The sequence below is a fragment of the Delphinapterus leucas genome, chromosome 6 (genome assembly GCF_059928025.1).
Source record: "Delphinapterus leucas isolate spDelLeu-1000000601 "Yukka" chromosome 6, BTC_Dleu_Yukka2, whole genome shotgun sequence".
Classification (NCBI taxonomy): domain Eukaryota; kingdom Metazoa; phylum Chordata; class Mammalia; order Artiodactyla; family Monodontidae; genus Delphinapterus; species Delphinapterus leucas.
The window spans coordinates 51,402,980-51,424,716 of record NC_143134.1 but is presented as its reverse complement, the minus strand read 5'-3'; the positions used below and the strand labels follow the sequence as shown (position 1 = coordinate 51,424,716).

Genomic DNA, 21,737 nt, shown 5'->3' with positions numbered 1-21,737 from the left:
TCTGATATATTTTGATATTTCAACAATATATTTCACTTCATTCATCAGTTTTACTTTTTTTTTTTTAATTCTCACAGACAAAATTTTCAATCATTGGTTCCTCTTATAATGATTTTAGTAGCTCTATTTTGGTATAATCTTTAATTTGGAGAGTTTTTTTTCTCACTTCTGTAAACTGATTTCTCAAAGCTCATCTTTAAGTATTTCTGAAAAATATTGTTAGTGATGTATGAGTGTAGTTTGAGGTTTTAACCTTGCTCAAATGCCAGTTCATTATTTTGGGTATCTAGTAAATACTCATTAAAATCTGGAGCACTATTTAAAAGTATTAAAACAATTCACGGGGCTTCCCTGGTGGTACAGTGGTTGGGAATCCGCCTGCCAATGCAGGGGACATGGGTTTGAGCCCTGGTCCAGGGGGATCCCACATGCCGTGGAGCAACTGAGCCCATGCGCCACAACTACTGAACCTGCGCTCTAGAGCCCGTGCACCGTGGCTGCTGAGCCCAGGTGCCACAACTACTAAAGCCGGAGCACCTAGCGTCCGTGCTCCGCAGAGGGAGAGGCCACCGCAGTGAGATGCCCGTGCTCCTCAACGAAGAGTAGCCCCCGCTTGCCACAGCCAGAGAAAGCCAGCATGCAGCAACAAAGACCCAATGCAGCCAAAAATAAATAAATTAAATAAATAAATTTATTTAAAAAAAAAACAATTTGCACATAACTCCCATCCTCTACCCACACAAAATGGAGGATTTAATGGGACCAGGTTACTATGTGGCTGAGCTGTACTAAAATTCTTTCTACATTAACACAAGAAGACTTTTAGAAGCTAGGAAGTCAATTCCCCCAGCTCCCTGGTATATTACTTTTTAACACTTGCTATTAATTTTAATGAAAATGATTGAAAGTAATATTCACTAAATGTTTTGGAAATTTTCCAATCTATGTTAATACTTAATTGAAATGTGCCTAAGGCACTTAACATATATTAGCCTTACCAGATGGTTGTTTGGTTTTCCATAGGACTAAGAAAAATTGTAAATAACAGCAATGCCTTTGGGCAGAGAGGCTGTAAATTACAAACCAAAGGTTAATGAAAATGACTTTTCTGCACAAATGTTACTGTCAGAGGTAAAAAGAATGAGTTATTTGTTAGTTATGAAAAATAAACAAGAAATAAAAAGTGTTCTCATATCCCACTCCTATTTTTCAATGTCTTGATCTTTTACTTCTTTTTATTCTGTGGGATATGCTGCTTTTGTACCAAATTTTTTTCCAACTTGTAGTATTCCCCTTTTATCTAATTTCTCTAGTTTTGAGTTCAAAATATTTATCTTGTTGACAACATGGTAAAAAGTTTCACTTTAGGTACATTTATAATATGGCCATTTCTGAGGTTTTTCTTACAAAAAGTCATAAAAAATGAATTGGGATGAATTCTGAACTATGCTTAAATGAGAATTAAGAGAAACAGAGGGATATGTAAATATAGAAGATTCTTTTGGTTCCATTCAACATACATTCAGTTTACTATTGTGTTTCATGTGTAAGATATTGTGCTGCTACATGGCTAATTTTTTTTAAAAATGAAAAAAATAAAAATGATCTCTGCCCACAATAATCTTACAGTTGAATTGGGTAAATATAACATATGCACAGAAGCAATTAGAGAATCAACAAAAGTATTAAAAAATAGAAAAAACTAAGTAGTTTATGTAAGGCCAACTGGCCTGAGGCAGGGGAACGCAATCAGATTCACACGTTGCATCAGACCGAAATTCTCCGGACCACCCAGTTCCAGAAACTGCCCTGGAGACATTCCGGACCACCCAGTTCCAGGAACTGACCTGGGGACTTTGAACCCGGCCCAGCCTTCCCACCTTTCGAGGGGCAGGACTAACGGTTCCCCAGGATACCCAAAAAGACCACCAAATAAGGAATACCCTGCACCCTCCCAGATTCACCACACCCCTTTCCCTTCTTCCCCTATAAAATCTTGCCCAACCCTCGCCCGGGTGCGACTTCTCTGGCCCCCTTTCTCTCGGACCAGTGAACCTCGCCCAGGAACGCTCCCTAATAAAGCTCACTTGAAGCTTTCCTCTGTTTCGTGGTGCCGTTTGTTAAGATCCGACCTTACAGTTTAAGTTAGAGACAAACTTTGTTCCTGACTTTTCCTTTATAGTTATGAAAAAAGTTGTTTTACTCTCCTTAAGTTTAACAAATCATCAAGAATAATATTAGGCATATTAAAGTGCAAGGATTCTACAAGACATTCTGAGTTCATTATCAAAAGCAGTTTTCTATCCAAAGGCTAAAAGCCACTACCAAACTCTACTGTTATTGTTGTAGACATGTGCTGCTTACTAATTATAATGGAAGCATTAAGAATTTTTCTCTGAAAGATACTAAGCTTACATTTAATTAGAAATGTTTGGGTTCACTTGAGAAATCAGAACTCTTGTTAGCAAATCTTTTGTGCAAAGAAAAACTGTGGTTACAAAAGAATATAAAATTATGTACAAGGCACTTGAGAAAGTATGTACAAAGATACATGAAATTAAAAAGGCACACATATGCTCTGGATTTCTCTTTTCTGAAATAACCACAAATGACAGGAATGGAGGTGTACAAATAAGTGAAAAGATATTTACAGACATTAACTTTATCAGTCAGCAGAGGCCAAGGGTAGGAGTGGCAATGTTTGCACATAGCTATCATTACTCCCAATCTAACCACATGCATCTATTCCAAAAACATGTCTCGACGCTCCGACAACATACACATTTCAGGTTGATCCCCCTCAAATCCTCTTTCCTCTCATGGTTCTGTTTCTGAGAACACTCTTCTAGTTTGTATACCACTACTCTGATTCCTCTTTCTCTGTTTCCTCTTCTCTCTTGCCTTGCTGCTCCTCTCAGCCCTTCAATGTACGCCATCCCTAAGCCTCTGGAGTCATTTTCTTATTCCTTGTCTTTCTATCTATAATCCATTATGTCCTATCATAAATCTTTGAGTATCATCTCTCCTCAGATGGCTCAGAATCCTGTATTTCCAGCTCTGAGTCTTCTCCCAAACTTTTAATCTGAATTTTTAACCTTCCTCGTTCCCAGATCCCCTTGATATACCTACTTGGACTTACATCTTAGGCAATCCTGTCCCAAACCCTCTCTCCTCAAGAGTTCCGTACTCCCTGCTGTCTCTTCTCATGACTAAATGTCACTTGATCTCCCTCCTCCATCCCATCACTCTTCCTTAGAGACTCAGGTTTGATGCCTCTTTTTTAAATGACTAATTCCACCTTCTAAGCAGAAGTAAAACCCCTACTTTCCTCAAACTCCCACAAAACAAGACTGCATTATAGCTATTTGTCTTCTACTAAAATTTCCTTTTGATTTTTAAATTTCTATTCATGGCACCCACCCTCTAGTCTTTCAAGGTTAAGAACTTTGAATCAACTTGATTTCTTTATCTTCCTTATCCTCACATTTAGTTAATGCTGAAAAACTGTAGCTTTTTCTCTGCAAAAATCTCTGGTTTGATGACTTATTTTAGAATTTCAGATACCCTTTCTCAAGCAGAAGTTGCCTTTTCTTTCCTCTAAACACCACCATGCAAAATGCTTTTTGCTATTTGTGTTCAACTATTTTACCCTTTATTATTATACTGGTGATAACAATGGTATAATATAATTATTATACTGGGAATAACTTCTTCATCTGAGTATCTAAAACAGCATCACCAAACAGTAAATGATAAATTCTTTTATTTACAAATAAGATATTCCTCCTTTATTATTATAATGTACCTATACCAGTCTACCTGATACACTAACTTCTTAACAAGAGGTATCACACCTCTTCACTAAGTTGTTCAGTTCTCCTCCACATCAAATTCTGTAGTCTTGATTTTCATTATCTTTTTCATAATCACCATCATCATCACCATCATATTCATCATTATTCTTATAGTGTTTTACGTTTATTTGTTCATAGATTTTCATTTTCGAATAATTTTCATATGTTTATTTGTTAAAAAGGACAGTATAACATTTTAAAATCATATTACTAATTTTCCAGAGGATAAGGAATAACCTGAAGCACTTGGAAACATATAATAATAAAAATGTTCCCTGAACTTAAGAAGTTTAAACTTCACAGCAAATACATAATAAATAAGTTTGTGAGCCTTCACCTAGTGTTTGGAGACCTATGTCTTAAATTTGAGTAATTCTTTACCTATACTCCTTGAAGCACATAGAATTTTTTTCTTCTAAAATTTCCTTCTTTAACAAGTAACTGAAGCTGAAGGTATGCTAATGCAGGTGCAATAATAAGAGGAAAGTGTACAAGCCTCCTTATAGCCTTTTTTTTTTTTTTTGGTTTCACATACCCCCACTGAGCCTGTGTTAGCAAAAGATTCCTCACCCAACAGTATTATATTTCAAGAACACCTGTGCTTTCTAACATGCACAGGAATTAAAGAGAAAGAAATTCCAATTCTCAAGTGAAAAGTCTATGAGTAGGTGGAAATATTAACTACTAAGTAGGCCAGTGCTACTAAACAAGCCATTAACATGATTTAAAAGATTATTTTATATATTTCTCTAGGTTTAAGGGATATATCCTACAGTTGCTTTATTAAAGATTTACCACACTGGCCTACAAAGATTGGGGGTCTCTAATTTTCCTTTCTCCTGTGGGATATGGTATATTCAAAGCCTCAAACCTTTTTTTTATCTTTTATTTCATCACAATAAATGTCAACAACCAATTTTTCACCCTATACAACCATAAGGTCTAAGCAGAAAACAACACAATGCAACTCAAAAAAGTAACCTGGATTTACCACTCTAGTAACTAAAAAGAAGAAGAGGGAAGAAAAAGATAACACAAAAACACAAGGAAAGAAGTTTTCTTGCGTATCTGCTATGAACAGGATACTATGTTAGACAGTTAAACATATCTCCTTTAATCGTTACAATTTAGAAAGATAAGTGTTATTATTTCCTATTTATATCCAAGGAAGTGAAAAAATCAAACATCTTAAAAAGGTAGAGCTGAGATTCAATCCCAAGTTTTTTTTAATTCTCTAAGTCCGCAGGAGCCTAATAAACCAAATTTTAAGCAAAACAAAATGAGGAATAACTGATAAAAAAAAAATTTTTAAACCCATTCATGTAATTAATGCAAAATATAAAGAGATCCTGGAATTTTTTAACCTCTTGGCAAAGTTTGGGTTGGTTGAACATGCAAAATGGGAAGTTTAATTTGATGACCAAATACATCCCTTCCAAAACAGAAATACGAAGCTATTTCTCAGTAAAAGGATGTTCACTGAGTACACAAAATCTATACAGCAACAGATGTTTGGGGTTCAGTAGTCAGTCATGCAATTTTATTTAAAACAAGGTGCCTAAAATCTCATGAAATAGGATAAACTGAGAAATGAAAATGTCAGTTTAGTATTGTATCTTATCAGAAATTACAGCCATTACAGCCCTGAGGAGGATGCAAAGTACTGGTACCCCAAAGTTTCATTACGTGCTTAACAATTAAAAGAAACTTTTATTATGATTACTCTTGCTCCAGATTTATGCTCAACATATAAAGAATCCTTCACCAGGAGGTGAAGGTCATAACTGACCTATGTATTTCAGCGTTCAGGCCTCATCAAATACATTCTCTAAACAAATGAGTTAGCAAAAACCATACTCTGAGATCTTGAGGAAAAAGAAAACAGGATGGGACTTCAAGATCTTTTAGGAACTCATGCTGCAATCCATTTTGGCTCAGCATCAATGAAAATGGTAATTTTTATCATAACATGAATATAATGTTAATTATTCCATGATATTCACTCTAACTTCTATTTCTACTGTGTCAGTGAATTTTAAATCTAGTTTGAAAGACAAAAAGTGGCTTTTTGTTTATACATGAAACAATGACCATCATGTCTACTTACTAAATCACATCAAGCTGTAAGATTAGGAGGTCCTAATAGAGTTGAAGCCAGAAACCCTTAAGTCAAAAATTTATACATTCAAATCAAATACCTAATACTTCTTTTTTGACCCTGAAAAGTTAAACATATAAGGTCAGAAGGAATTAAAAAAAAATAGTAGTGGCAAACCATGCTGTCATTTTTAATATGTCTTACACAGAAGCTGAGTCCTTAGATTCTGAAATGTTATTCCTTATAATTTATTTTAGAACCTACTTAATTAATATTCATAAGTATCCCTTACTGTCTTTTGTTTCTAAAATTAATACAATTCTAAAACTGGAACTCTTATGTTTGGTTAAGAGATTAAATCTATGTTATTTTAACTTATGCAAAATCAGCTGGAGAACTAAGGATAATTATCCAAATAAATCAACCAAAATCAAAGTTTTGCAGCACTTGTATGTAATGAATAATGAAAAAGATCCAAATTTTACAGATGAAACTTTCAGTTCATTATTTTAGAGGTCTGAAACTTGGCATGGTACTTAGACTTATAGAGTACTATGGTAGGCAGAATAATGGTCCCCCAGGGTGTGCTCATTTTAAACTCTGGAACCTGTTAATATGTTATGCTACATGGCAACAGGAAATTAAGTTTGCAGTTGGAATTAAGGTTACTAATATTAAAACGACCTTTAAAAAAAGGTGACCATCTTGAATAACAGATAAGGAGATTATCCTGGCCCAATGTAATCACAATGTCCTTATAAGTGAAAAAGGGAACGAGGAGAATCAATATCAGAGTGACTCAGCATGAGAAAGACTCCACTGGCCATTGGGCCTTTGCTGGCTTCAAAGGTGGAAGGACACCTTGAATCAAGAAATTGGATGCCTCTAAAAGCTGGAAAAGTCAAGGAAATAGATTCTCCCCTAGAGCCTCCAGAAGGAACATATCCCTGCTACCACCTTGATTTAGCCCATTGAAACATTTCATACTTCTAACATAAAGTTAGAAGTTTTAACAAAACTCTAAGATTAAAAAAAAAAATTGTGCTGTTTTAAGCCACCAAGTCTTTGGAAATTTATTATAGTGGTAATGAAAAACTAATACAAATATTTCACAAACATATTACTAGTAGCTCCTGGATGGTTTATTGGTAGCAACACTCCTAATACCTAATACAGTGCCCTGCCTGGCACATGTTGAAGTAATTACATTTGACTGACTACCAGATTCAATTTCCATAATAGGTAAATTAATCAGACAGACAATATATTGGGTTCACACTTTATAATCCCTGATACAAGCCACACATATAACTGTTTTTTGAAGATGTTAGGAAGACTAGAAAGAAAATACTTTATTCTCAATTTTACTTTTCTTTTTTTTTTTGGTAGAGACAGCAAAATTTCACAAGGAAAAGAAAAAGAAAAATACAGTGGCATATAACAATACTGAAGCAATGCTACCAAAATACCTGCAAAGTACTGAAAGTCAAAGCTAATTTTATGTGAAAATAAACCAGAACATTGTTTCAAGAAATCTCTCTTAGAATTATAAAAGCAGAAATGGAATTCAGAATTTCCATTTTTAGCAGAGGTCAACTAAAAACATGATAATATAATGACCACTAAAATTAACGTTAATATCTGTATTGTTACCTATATCTACATAATAATAAAAATATTTTAATGACTGTTAATTGTAAGGCAAATTCCCCCTTCTTTTCAAAAAAGATATATGTCCTCCTATTTCATAGTCAATACTACTACGAAAACACATAATTGATAAAAAAAAATAAGAAAACTTATACTTATTAGTTTGTAATTATATATGGACAGATCTATTTTGCTATCCCCCAAATCTTCTTAATGAAAGAAAATAATGCAGTAGAAGAAAGACTGAAAAGTAATTCATTAAGGGGATGTAGGCTACTCCTCTCTAATAGTAATGGACAGGAACTAACAAAGCACAACTGAAACTTGTATTAAAAGTGGGCGAAAGGAAAGAGGGGACGAACGTAATAGTTGTAATGTGATACAGATATGATTAGAAAGACCAGAATGCATCTTAGCTGTTCTGTTTGCTCAGACTCCAGAACAAAAATAAAATAACAGAAAAATGGACATATAAATGTTCTAAATTATAGAAAAAGTATTGTTTGCTTGTTTGTTTTTTCGATTTACACAAACTTGGGTCAAACTGTGTCTATTTTGAGACTGCCTAGGGGGTCAAATTGTCTTTTTCTCTGGAGTCCCTCAATATCATATGGTCATATATTGTATTTGCTAGAACTTTCCAAATAAATAATAAAATGTTGCCTTTATTCTAGGTCTCTTCTTTACACACAAAATGCCATTATTTCTGGGGAAAATGTCAAACTACTTTAAGAGACTTTGAATCCATTACAATGGGTTAAATTTATGAAATTGAGAGAGTATTTAACATACTCTGAAGCCTGACAAATATAATCTAGTTGAAATTAGGGGAGCAGCTTAAAAGGTATGAGGGAAATGTGAGATGAAGAAAGTAGATTTTAATATATAATAATAAATTCTGTTTAAGTAATAGAAGACTATGTACTAATCTCAATCATGATCTAGCTGCAAAGGTCATAAACAGGATTTTAGAGAGCTACATTCAGGACTGCATAGAAAAGGTAGTACACCATGATTAATCCAAGTTAATCCAGTAATAGAAGGGTGGTTCAACACTGATACGTATTTCAGCTTCTTAGCAAATTAAAGGAGAATATTGTATGATCATCTCAATCTTTGTGGATAAATGAAAAAATCCGATATCAAGTTATTACAAAACCTTCACAAAATATAAAATAGAGGGGAAAAAAAAAAGGACTTGGAAAAAGTGTATCTTCCTAAAAGCAGACCTTTTAAAATCCAGAACATGATAAGGATGTACATTATCATTGCTCCCATTTAGAGTTCTGGAAGTCCTTGTTAGCACAGAGAAGAAAGGAGAATAAAATTATTAGAATTTTTAATAATATAATTATTCATAGATATTACTATATAAAATCATCAAAACATTCTACAAAAAGGTTAGAGAAAATAAGAGAGTTTAACAATGTACTTGAATATATGGTCAGTATGCAATAAAATTCTGTATGCCAGGAAGAAACAAGAAGGCAATCATCACATCACCATTTTCATCATAATCATTATTTATCATTTATAATAGCTATCAAATGTAAAGTACTTAAGAAATGTTTAACAAAAGATATGTAAAAGGTGTATAGAAAAAATGTAAATTTTTGTTGTAATATATTAAAGAAGATTCAAATAATTGGAGAGATATGCCATTCTCATGGACAATAAAACCTCCAAATTTATGTATAGACTCAGTGTATTATAAATCAAAATTCTAATAGTTTTTTCAGAACTTGACATGTTAAATCTGAAATTTATATGAAAAATGCCAAATGACCCAAAAATAGCCACACACAAAAGATGCCATTTCTATAGAAATAAATATATGATGACAAAACAGAACAATTACTGCTTCCTAGAAGGATGCAGAAGTTGAGTGGGAGGAGCCATGAAAGAACTTTCTGTCATGATGATGATGTTCTTCTATAAATTGATAGCCATTTGTGTGATACAACAGATGTATGCATATATTAAAATTCATAAAATGTTACACATAAGGTTTGTGCATTTCTCTATGCTTATTTTACCTAAACAAATATTGAACTCTAGTTCATAATATGTAAGCTGAAGTGTTTTGTGTTGAGGAATACTGATATCCTCAACTTACTCTGCATCAAAAATAAGATGAATTGATGGATGGATGGAGAGAGAGAATGAAGAAATCTGTAACTGAGCAAATATTGTTTCTTTAAAGTTGAAGGTAAGTTTATGGATCACCAAGTAACCTTATATGACACTTATTCAAATTGGTGCAACCACTTTGAAACACAATAGAGTCTTGTAAAACTGAAAAAAGACCTTGCAATTCCACTTTTTCCTAGAGGTACACCTGCACTAATTTTCAATGTACAAGATACAGCATAGTTCCTAATAGCAAAACAATTGGAAGCAACTCAAATAATCCTCAAAACAGGCTGAACAAAATTTTGTTGTGTTTGCACAATGGGGTTTTTTATAATCATAAAATATAAAAATGCAAAACATGTGGATACACTTTAGGAATATATTGATCAAAAATGCTGTTAACAGAAACTACATAAGCAAAAAAGCAAAATAAAAAATATATTTTAGGGATACTTTCATATATGATGAACGTGAATTTTTAAAAGAGAAAATGATAAATCCAAACTTTAAAATAGCAGTTATCCCTGACCATGAGTCAGGAGCATGAGATAGTAAAGGACCACCTAGTTGATGAAGCTGTGTTTCTTTTATTTCAGTTCTTAAACTGGGTGATGAGTTCATAGGTATAATTTTTACTATTATGTCTCCTATCTTCTATATACAGTATATTAAATATATATATATTTTAGGCATCAAATATTAGGAAATAAAATGCAAACTACATCTACCTACTATGAATTTGCATATTAATAATTAAAAAAGAAAAGCTCAACAAGAGAGATGAAAAAATTAAACATCTAGGAACCACCCCGTTCATGAAGAAACTTCCACATAGGTTGCTTTCCACATATGCCATTGCTGCCATCACACACACGTTTAATACTCTGCACACGTGTTTAATATTCATGTTCTCAACTTATCTTACAACTGTAGCGATACTATTAATTTCCCTGTTTTACACATGAGAAAGTTTAGAGGTTAAGTGATTTACTCAAGGACATACAACTCAGTGCAGATGGCAGAACAGTAATTCAGGATTGCCTGACTCTAGAGCCCAAGATTTATCATGTTGTACCTAGACGTTGTCACTGATTTTCAGGAGTCAATTGCCTTATAGGTCTCCAAATTGAACACTTTATATATTTATTATAGAAACACATTTTAAGAAAGTCCTCAACAATAAAAGTCAGTAAAGTTACAAAGGGATTGTTCCACAACACATCTAAAGATTTTATCTAATAAATAATAAAAATGGATTTGTAACACTAATTAACCCAATCAAACAATATGAGCTATTGCCAAAAGATAATAAAATTAAGGTTTCTATGTTTTTAAAGTAGTATTTTTGATTATCTTTATATCCACTGATGTTTAAAGATTCATCAGTATCCTCAAAATAAGAACTCTCATACCTTAAGTTTCAACAGGTGGAGAATGACTGCCTTAGTACATAGGTTATAGTTCAGCCTGAAATTGTCACATAAAAATGGTACTACCCTGAGAATAAATTGCAGTAATACCTGATAATCACAATTCAAGTACTAATCTTCATGTTTGTCTTTTGATATCAGATTTTCTGTGGCTCTGAGGAAATAAAATAGATGAGTTTATCTGGCCTTCTCTATATCTTTTATGGCAATGAAAAAATAAAATCTATGTTTGATTTCTATATAAATATTATTTCAGGGGAACAGATGTTAACTTCTTTATTTTAAACCTCAGCCTGCCTTTGTATGGATAATCTCTTGGCTATCCTCCAGATTTGCTCTAAGTACTGATGACTCAACAAATAAAGAAAATGTGAGTGAAGTGACATGTATTCCAGCCTCCCCTATTCACTCATAAACCCAACAGTGTTAAGAAGTGACATAGAATTATCAAACATCTGGGTTGTAGATAATCTTCCAATCATTTAGAATCATGTAGATAGCAGCGGGTTTACTAGGAAAGAAAATGTAGCATGCGACCTTGAAAACAGGTTTAGATGGCTTCTCTTTATTAGAGTCAATTGCTTTATTCTTTTTGTAATAAGACAGATCCATTCCTTCCATTGCAGCCGATGACTTCCTTCACACTTTGTTGAGAAAACAGAAAAAGAACAAAGTCCCTCCAATAAATCTGCTGCTCCACCTGTATCTCTTTATCCCCTATCCGCTTTCTTTCTTATGACAAAGAATGAAGTGTCCCTACTCTCTTTTAAGGCCAGTCTTTTCATATATTCTCAGACTTCCGTCCTCTTGTCCCTATCTCCTCTTTTAGAGGACACTGGTCCCCTATTCATATGCTCCAGGAATATCATCTTTCCCTTTCCATTGTATCATTCCTAGAATTAAAAAAACATAAAAATACAAGTTTCTCTTAATCCTTTATTGGCTTATTATCATTTCATTTTGTTGTTATTGTTATTCCTTTAATAGCAAAGTCTTGAAAAACCTATTATTAATTGTGCATCTAGGATTCACTTTGTCAGCTTCCAATCTTTCTTTTAAACTGCACCACTGAAACCACCCTAGTCAATGTCAACCATGGCCTCGGTGGTGACACATCTCATGGCTGCTTCTGTGTTCTCTTCTTACTCAGCCTATTCATGGTATTTGGCACACTTGGTAATCCCCCATCCCTGTCATAGGCTCTTTGGCATCCACGAAGTATCATGCTCCTGGTTTTTGTTCTATTCCACAAACTGCCCCTTCTAAGTTTTCTTTACTGACTTCAGCATCTTTAGGTGAGATCCAAATATTTGGGAGTTCAGGCCACTTGTTTTTTCTATCTCTAACTACTCCCAGAAGATTTCTTCTATTCTTTATATATTGATGCCCAAATTTTCATATCCAGCCCTGATCCATTCCCTGAGATTTGAATTCTTGTATCCAAGAATTTATAACATATCTTTATGTCTGTTTCTAAAAAGGCATTATCTTGATTTCTCTCTGGGCCCCCAGATCAGTCAGACTGATGATTTAGAATGTAAAATGATATTCTGTATTTCCAGCACTCAAAGTCAATGGCTTAGAATCACACTTAGAGCAAAATGCAAATTTCTTTTCAGAGTTTACAAGGAAGTTCTGGCTCTCACTGCCTCTCATTTCAACTACATTCTCCTTACTTCCCTCTTCTCACTTCAATTTTCTCTTTCAGACTTGACTAAAACCAGTATGTAATTAATTAAAAGAAATTTTTTCATATGTGATTCATTTCAATAGATTCTTCAGGTTCCCTTCTAAAATGCTAAAATGTTTTTCTCCATTTGTACTGCACAACTTTTTAATTGACCTCAAGCTATGTTTTGATTAAAGCAACCCTTGGATTTTTTGATCCCTCATAGTATTGCTGAAAATTTTCACTACTGGTTTTTCAAATACTCTATGGAATTTGATGAAGAGGGCCCTTACTGCTGCTATTCATGTTACCATTATTTCAGAGCAAAGATGCATACGTATAACTGAGGCCACATAAGTAGGGTCATCAGTGGGATAACCAGATATAGGAGCAATAGATTTTTAAGGTGCTCTGATTTTCCTCACTTCACAGATAGTTTGCTGCCTTTTTATTTTATTTCTTCACCATTCAGAAAGCTTTAGAGGCTACCTTATAAAAAGTTCAGTTTCTAATAATGGATGATTCCAAATTTTTGTTTTAATTTACCATAAGGCCAAGAAGACAATAGCTACGTCTTCCTTTTCCCTTTGTAAGAAACTTTGGTCTAAATGACTAATCAAGTACAGTAAACACTTTACTTTAGAATGATACCTATTCCTCCTCTATCTTGTTTTGTTTCTATTTGATTTTATTTGTAACTGCTGTGTTTAAATATATTTTGTGGGTAAGCTTCGGCAAAAACTTTTTGCAAGTAAGTGGGATATATAAATTTTTGATACATATAATAAACTGCAGAACAGTGCTGAGCTGCTTACCAGCAGCTCTCTTTAAATGGAGCTCCTGGTTTTAGTAGATGAGAAATTGAATACAAACCTAAGCTGTGTGATATAAAAATCATTGTAATCCAGTAACAGAAGATGATGTTCTCAAGGGGAAAAAAATAATCCCACTGTATTCTGTACTTATTAGACAGTACTATTCAAAAGAAATATAAGTCAAGCTACATGTGTGCTTTTAAATTTTCTTGAAGCCACATTAAGAAAGTAAAAGAAACATAAAATAATTTTATTAACATATTTTATTTACCCCAATATATCAACTATTATAATGCTAACATGTAATTAATATAAAAATTATTAATGTAATATTTTAAGCTTTTTTGACTAAGCGTGTTAAATCCAGTGTGTATTTCACACTTACTTTATGCATCTCAAGTCAGACTACTCAAATACTCAACAGCCACCTCTGGCTATGGGCCACCGTATTGGCCAGTGTATTAGACTATATCTGTGAGTGGATACCAATTTAAGACACTAGGACACTTATGAGGCTATTATAGGAACCAAATTCTAAATCACCATTATGTGGAATACACAGGAAGTTTAACTAATATAAACAAGAGGAAAGATACATTCTTCACTTCCCCTGAACTCAACTTCAGTGATTCTATAACATAGCATTTTAGATATTTCCTTTCAAATAAACATGGTTTTGTGCTTTACCTCCTGCTGCAGCAACTTCACAAATGCTGCAAGTAAAAAACTGCTAAAAACTACAAATTGCCACCTAAGAACCCCTGCCTACATGATGATAATTAGTCCGATTTTTGAAGGACCACAAATTACTGCCAAACAATTAGATACATCTCTAGGAAAACTCATCTCGTTTCTTTCAAAATACATTTTTGGAAGAAGAGAAAAGTAATCTGCTTCCATTCAGCTTGGGAATCTTTTTTTTTTTTCAAAAGTAAAAAATAATTATTTATTCCCTATAATATTCCAGGTACTTATTAGGGATACAGGGTGAATAAGATACAATTCTTGCCTTTGAGAATTCACAATCAAATGAAACACATGATGTACGTTTATATAATGTCACCTTTCAAGTTAAATATCCACTTACTTCAGTGAAAGCTTCTAAAAGTAAGCAAGACCTTATTTTTTAAACTATTTTATTGAGGTATGATGGACAAACACAAAGCTGTACATATTTAATGTATACAACTTGATGAATTCAGAGATAAGTATATACCTGTGAAACTATCATCACAAGTTATGCCACAAACATATCCCTCATTTCTAAAAGTTTCCCACTGACATCTTTATTTTTTGGTGTGATAAGAACACTTAACATAAGATCTACCCTTTTAGCAAAATTTTACGTATGCCATACAGTACTGTTAACTACAGGCAGTATGCTGTACAGTAAGATCTCTAGGATTTATTCATTTTGTATAACTGAAAGTTTGTACCCTTTGACTAATACCTCCCTGTTTCTCCCTCCTGGCAACCGGCGTTCCACTCACTGCTGCTATGAGTTTAACTCTTTTAGATTCCTCATATAAGTGATTCCATGTAGTATTTGTCCTTCTGTGTCTGGCTTATCTCACTTAGGATACTGTTCTCCAAGTTCATCCATGTCGTCACAAATGACAGGATTTCCTACTTTTATAACATTTTATACATATATATATATTTATATTAATATGTATATATTAAACATTTTCTTTATCCATTCAGTCATCAATGGACATTTAGGTTGCTTTCATTTCTAAGCTGTTGGGAATAATGTTGCAATGAACATGGGAGTTCAGATATGTCTTTGACATCATGATTTCAATTTCTTTGCATATATATACAAAGTGGGATTGCTAAATCATATGGTAGTTCTATATTTAATTTTTTGAGGAACCTCCATACTATTTCCATAGTGGCTGCACCAATTTGCATTCCCACCAATAGTATACAAGGGTTTCCTATTTTCCACATCCTCCTCAACACTTATCTTTTTTAAAAAAAAAAAACAACTTCTTTTTAGGTAATAGCCATCCTAGCAGATATGAGGTGATATCTCATTGTGGTTTTGATTTGCATTTATCTGATGAATAGAGATGTTGAGCATCTTTTCATATACCTATTGGTCACTTGTAGGTCTTCCTTAGAGACATGTCTATTCAAGTTCTTTGCCCAATTTTTAATCAAATCATTTCCTTCCTTCCTTCCTTCCTTCCTTCCTTCCTTCCTTCCTTCCTTCCTTCCTTCCTTCCTTCCTTCCTCCCCCCTCCCCTCCCTCCCTCCCTCCCTTCCTGTCTCCCTTCCCTTCCTTCTTGCTTGCTGTTGAGTTGTAGGATTTCCCTATATATATTGGATATTAGCCCTTTATCAGATATATGGTTTGCAAATATTTTCACCCATTCCACAGGCTGCTTCTTCATTTTGTTGATGGTTTCCTTTGCCATGCAGAAGCTTTTTAATCTGATGTAATCTTACTTGTCTATTTTTGCTTTTGTTACCTGTGCTTTTAGTGTCATATCCAAGAAATCATTGCCAAGGCCCATGTTAAGAAGCTTTCTTTTCTATATTTTCACCTAGGAGTTTTAAGGTTTCAGGTCTTATGTTTAAGTCTTTAAACCTTTTTGAGTTAATTTTTGTATATGGCTTAAGAGTTCAATTTCATTCTTTCGCACATGGCTATCCAGCTTTCCCAGCACCGTTTACTGAAGACACTATCCTTACACATTCTGTGGAATATTCATTTTTAAATTGTATCTAAAATTAAATGAGTTGGTGAGAATTTATACAGATCAGGGGAATTAAAATGGGAAGAGAGCTTTATGCATGAAAACTAAAAAGGCTCAGTGATAGTGACTCAAAACCACCTGCTCATACCACTATGCTATTACCTCTCTCAGTGTAAACTTTTTTCATCTTGTCCTCCCAATTAATATAAACCAAAAACTGAAAAATAAATTTTGTTAAACAAAAATTGATAAATTATTTTGGATTGAAAAAAGATATTTATTATTTACCTCCCTTCAATTCTTTGCAAGCTTTCCAAGGTAGGGACTGAGGACAGTGCCTGTCACAGAGCAGGTACTCAACATACATTTCAAAAGTGAATGATTGTTAGCTTCATTAATAAAAGAATGGATTATTTTAAAATTTCTCACCTTGTATATATGTTTGAGACCTGATCTTCAGAATGCAAAATACAAACTAGTAGGTGAATTATGCTGTTTCTTTCCCTGTTTAAGATAGCAGGGAGAACATATCAATGTTCAAAAATTATGTGTCACTGGCTTTATGCTCTATCAACATCTATGTAGACGAACAGAGCAAATAATCCTCATCATGAAGGACTTTCAAATGGTACAAAAAAATGATAATAAAAATAGTTCACATAGGGCTTCCCTGGTGGCGCAGTGGTTGAGGGTCCGCCTGCCGATGCAGGTGACACGGGTTCGTGCCCCGGTCCGGGAAGATCCCACATGCCGCGGAGCAGCTAGGCCCGTGAGTCATGGCCGCTGAGCCTGCGCGTCCGGAGCCTGTGCTCCGCAATGGGAGATGCCACAACAGTGAGAGGGCCGCGTACCGCAAAAAAAAAAAGAAGAAAAAAAAAAGAGTTCACATAAACATTGCATGATAGAAGCAGTAAGATATGCAGGGCTGGTGGGGTTAGAAGGAATTGAATTTAGGTTTCTTTGGTGAATGTTGTGTACATACACTGAAACAGTATATCCACAATTTTATAACGTGTAACACTCAGGGTATTGTTTTAACCCCTTATGACAAACGTTTTAGATTAATTGCTTTGATCATTTTGAGACAGAACCAGTTATTTTTAAGCAATAATGATAAGGCTTATTCCTTGTATCATTTAAAAACAAATTTTAATAAAAGTTATCTTAAATACTGTTGCCGTTAGCTTTAGCAAATCCTTTTCATTTGCATCAGGTTTTAGATTTTCAATGCACTTTCATGTACACTCATCTCTTTTGATTTTCTCAACAATTCTGCATTGATATTATTATGCTATAAGTAAAGATATTGAATCCAATTGATTCTTCTGACTGCAGATTAAAGAAAGGAAATCCCAAGAGACTGCCACAAAAATCCAGTCTTCCCTTCCTGTATAAATGTACCTCATTCTTTGCCTTTATCAACATCCTCCTCTGATCAACATGCTGCAGATACAGAGACAGTTTGCCATCTCTGCACAAAGGACCCAAGAACTGTTTCTCATCAACTTCACAATCCTGATGTTAAGCCTGATAAACAAAGAGAGGGCACTGTTTTCCTTACATTTCTTATTAATATTTTATATTTCTTTCCCAACACTAGTCTGGATTGTCAAGTCTCCACTTTGTCCCTCTCTTCCACCCTACACACACTGCCAAGACTCCAAAATTACGAAATTTTCAAATTTGCACATGCATGATCTAATTAATTATACTTATCCTAATAGGATTAATTCAAGATATACAACATACAGAAAGAAATCATCAGAATTCAGTTACCAGTAAGACTGCTCAGTGAAATCCAACCTTAGAAATAAAAAGTTCTCTTGTGTATCTTGAGGTTATCTTTCAGAGTTTTCTCTTGCGTGTTTTTTCTCCCAATGGCCAATATGATTTCTACACTTGTAGTGTGTTTCTTGCTATCCAGAATCACCTGAGCTCTCAGAACCATTCAGCCATCCTTTTATTTATGTCCCAATTGACCACACTTTAAACATCTTTCATCAGTGTTTGAAACTTTTCTCCACTTTTAGAACAGAAAATCAGCTAACTTAATTCAACAAATGATTTTACTGTTTCATTGAAAAGACATGACCTCACTCAATCTACCTGTCTTCAACCTCATTCTTTCTCTATATTATCACCTGCTCTTTTCTCCTTACCTCCTCTTCAATAAGAATTTAATCTATTCCTTTACCAGACTATTCTAAACATCTGTGCATTTGAGTTAATCCATTCATGATAACATGTTAACTCTTTATATCTTCTTCCATTGGGCTGTTCATCTCACTTTCCATTATTCGCATCTCTCCTGAAACATACTCAAATTCATTCCATACACAGAATACAAATAATAATACCCTCAGCAACTTTTCCAACTCTGTTCTTCTCTTTAAGATACTTATTTAAAAATATTCATTGCCAAATTCCTTGTAACTGCTCAACAATTTATAATCTAACAGTTTGCTCCCCAAATCTAATGACTTAATATAACCATTAATTGTTGATCACAAGTTTACTTGTCAGTGGTTTTGCTGACCTGGGCCTGGCTGAGTTGACCTATACAGGGCTTGTGCATATCTGTGTGTTTAGCTGACTGACTGGGAACTGGCTGGTTGAAGATAGTTGGCTGGCTGTTGGCTGGGATAACACGAGTGATCAGTTTACACTCATTCCACCCAGCATGCTAGTTGGCTGGCCATGGGCTGGGGTAACAGGAGTGATCAATTTACACTCATTCCACCCAGCGTGCTAGCTTAACGTTGTTCATGTGGTGACAACAAGATTCTAAGAAAGTATAGAAGTGTTCATGGTCTCTTGAGTCCTATACACAAAGACATTGTCAGTTCAGTTGCATTCCATTGGCCAAAGCAAGGAGCAACAAGAAGCTCCATCTGTTCATAGGTAGAGTTGTAAAATTACTTTATAATGGCTATGGATATAGGGATGAGTGGACAATTAGACCATTTTTTATTTGGACTCTATCACATATTGCTTAACTTGTTTGTAGTATTAAACAGTTCATTCTTTCATCAAATCTATCTTCCCTGTGTTTCCCCTAAGGAATTACAATCTCTTAGATTTCCCCTTACATTTCTAGCCTACTCTTTTGAATCTCCTTTGTTGGCCTTTGGTAGTTCTTTGAATATATGCTTTTCTCTAAGTTTATTCTTTGGTCTTTATCTCTTGTAGCTGTAGATGTTTCCCCCATAATTGTATCATCTTTATATACTGCCTTGTAACAAGCACTGCTTTCAGAGGAAACAAATTAAGACACATACTCTTCGCCAACAATTTTGATCATGTTCAAACACTGTTACCTCTTAATTGTACCATTGCTCTAATTTCTTTACTGGCATTTCTACCTCCAGTTTCCCCTTTCCTCTAATTATCTGCTGCCTGTGTAATCTTTCTTAAAACTACACCTGATCATGATATGAGCTACTCTACAATTCTAAATCAATCACCTGCTCAAAGAACTTTGATTTTTCTCCATTGAACGATTAAATTCCCATTTGGTCTTTCACTATTTGACCACAGTCTGCTTTACTCAATCCTCTATACCCTTCACTGCAGTCATATTGCAGTCTTTTTTATTCCTAGAGCATTCCCTATACATTTCTATTCACATCCCTTTGCTCATGTTCGCTTAGTCTTAAATAATCATCCCATGAGACCCATCTACTTGATACCCTATGTGTCTTTTAAGAATTAGCTCTAATAACACTTCATGTGAATCCTGTTCTTCCTACTTTGGGTCATTAATATTTTCTCCCTGATTTCCTATTTTACATTATATGTCTGCATCTTTGCATTGGATGTTAAACACTTCAAAGGAAGAAATGATTTCATAGATTGTATTACTAATGGTCAAAGATTTTATACATGAGTTATTAAAAACTAAACATCTGTTGAATGATACTGAATCACTGAGGATACAATTTTTTTTTAAAAACCCTGTAACCAGTAATATATACCTAGTATCTAATTGTAAAACCTAATTTTCCTGTGTCCGTTTTGAGTTAGTTAAATCAAGAAAGCATCAAACTAGATTAACTGAAGATCAGATTTTGAGATATATCATTTTGCTCCATGGAATCTTCAAGGTGCATTAAATTAAATACAGTAAAAGTAAAAGTATGCAAATCGATATCAATATCAGTAGTCACTGTTCATTTATTGAATCAACCTGGGTACCAGGAAAAAAATGGCACACTGAAGGTGAGTAATTTTTAAATGGTTCAATAAAGGGCTGTTTGCAAAAACTGGGTATGGTTTAAGGAAACCAAAGGATACGGAGCAGTACCCTGAAGGTAGTAACACCTAGTACGGAAAACTTCACCACCCCTTGGGCAGAAGTGGTGAGAGGCTAGAGCCCCTACCAGAACCTGGAGAAAGAGAGCTCTGAGAGAAGGCAGACTTATAGGAGCTGTGACCCTTGATAGGCAGGATGCAGCTAAACTGTAGCAACCCCATACCCAACCCTACTTCCTGCTTCTGGCCTCTTGCTAGTATTTCCATGGCCAAATCCAGCCAGAAACCAATCTTGCCTTGAAACCCAAGGACCAAGGGAGGCCAGTAATGTGGTAAAAAAGAGAGTAAGGTGGAGAAGAATAGAGAGTGGATCTGGAAGGCAAATGTTTGATATCTGGGAGTTATTTTTGGACATTTTGTTTTTATTTTATGCTGCTGAATCTTGGTATCAGAAGAATAATTCATGGAATTTATTTCATTATGAAATATATTGCTTAATAAAAACGTGGAAATTTCTTTTTGGCTAAAGGAAGTCTTCAGCCCCAATTATTTCACATTTTTGTTAAGAAACTCAACATCTGCATCAATAATATGGGGAAAGAAAACACTGTTGAAGGAGGGGATTCAGAAACCTTTTGATTATAGCTTTCTGTTTGAGTACATAATCAACTTCACAGTCAGGTATTTTCAGGTCTTAGAATTATTAGTGGTGCTAATGTGCCTCAATAAAACTGTTTTATTCTTCTCAGAAAAGGTTGTGAAGCACACAGATTCATTAATATAACTTTTGAGATTTGTAGGTTAATTCGGTAGCCTCCTTATACTTGATACACACCTGCCCTAATTTCTTGCTTGAAATGTATAAAATGCCAAGCAAAAAGATACACACTGAAAAATTCTGATGAATTAATCCTAAACCTTAAAAAGTAGTTGTGAAGATTAAAAAAAAGGTCAAAAATCTAAAATAATTTTAATAGCTAATTCTTTTTGTCCCAAAAGCCAAGGAACATGAAAAATTATCTTTCAAGAATAGTAATTTTCTTACTTTGGTAGTATTGTATTTTAAAGCATAAAATATAAGTTTAGTTGTAATATCTAATTTCAGTCTCATAACAAACCTAGCTATGATGCA

At 34.2% G+C, this 21,737-nt stretch overlaps 1 long non-coding RNA gene across 2 annotated transcripts in view; it reads right to left on the bottom strand.

Annotated features, from left to right (window-relative positions):
- Window positions 1–21,737, bottom strand: part of LOC149748939 (uncharacterized) — an 801,004-nt gene that overhangs the window by 229,750 nt on the left and 549,517 nt on the right. The window lies entirely within an intron of this gene.